This window comes from Cebus imitator, unplaced genomic scaffold (assembly GCF_001604975.1).
Source record: "Cebus imitator isolate Cc_AM_T3 unplaced genomic scaffold, Cebus_imitator-1.0 Scaffold111, whole genome shotgun sequence".
Lineage (NCBI taxonomy): Eukaryota > Metazoa > Chordata > Mammalia > Primates > Cebidae > Cebus > Cebus imitator.
Window position 1 is genome coordinate 4,425,884 of NW_016107426.1, and position 1,087 is coordinate 4,426,970.

The following is a 1,087-nucleotide window of genomic DNA, read 5'->3' on the forward strand; positions in this document are numbered from 1 at the left end:
TCAATTCTAAAATAGAAATTAATACATGCCAACATTAAAACCAGCTCATGTTTCTTGTGAAGTGGTACATTAATAATGACCTCTCAGACATAAGTAATTAATTTTATTATATTTATCCCGCAAATTCACGTATTTGTTATAGTGAAATGAATTTATTCTCAGATACATTTTTAAAGTAAACGACGCCATCAGCAGGAACATAGAACTTGTTGGCTACCAGGCAGGAAGCACATGTGCCATGAACCAAAAAGGTAGGAAGGTGTATTTTCAATTTTAAGATTCTTCTCCTAAGATGAAAAGAACTGCAGTTGTTTTTGCTAGTTCTAGAAGGCAAAATATCTTTTCTTGAATTGTCTACGGTTGAGTCAGAAACTTAAAGCCAAGGAAAAGTAATAAATGATGACAACAGATGTTTGTAAACCTGTGCGTCCCTGTTCAGTGTTTCTACGTGTTGTTTTGCCTTGTGCTGTCAGCAGCCTCTCACCTGGGAGTAGTGATATCTTATCAAAGCCCAAACAGTTCCTCTTCACAGCAGACAGATAATAGTCCCTTTCAATTTATCATACTGGAAGTCTAAAAGAACCATGGGAACGATTGGTCAGGTGACAGCTTGATGGACAGTTTGACAGCCCTTAAAGCATCATGGGAAATGGTTGTCACCTGATTTTCAGAGCGACCAGAGAGATAACCTTCAGAACGATGAGGGAAACAAAAATCTGAATCTATGTATAAGATGCAGTGGCAGCAGCCGTGCGCACTTAAGTGATAATAGGTATGCATTCAGATGACTCAAAATGTCGTTATCAAACCTGAGGGCTTTTCCAAGTCCAGAAGTGCCCATCATCTCTTTAGATGCCTTTTACATTTTTATTCAAATGTCGTTTCAAAAATGTGTACATAATATAGGGCTTTCATTTTAAAGAGACACAGTCAAATGTACTAAATATTTAACCACATGTTAAATATATTAGCTGACCATGAATATTCTCCAGATTTCAAGTCTGCTTTCCTTTCGACAAACTCCTTGGTGCCACATCCTATATATAGTTTGCATACTGCAGTTCTAATTAAGGAGGCTATCATAAAA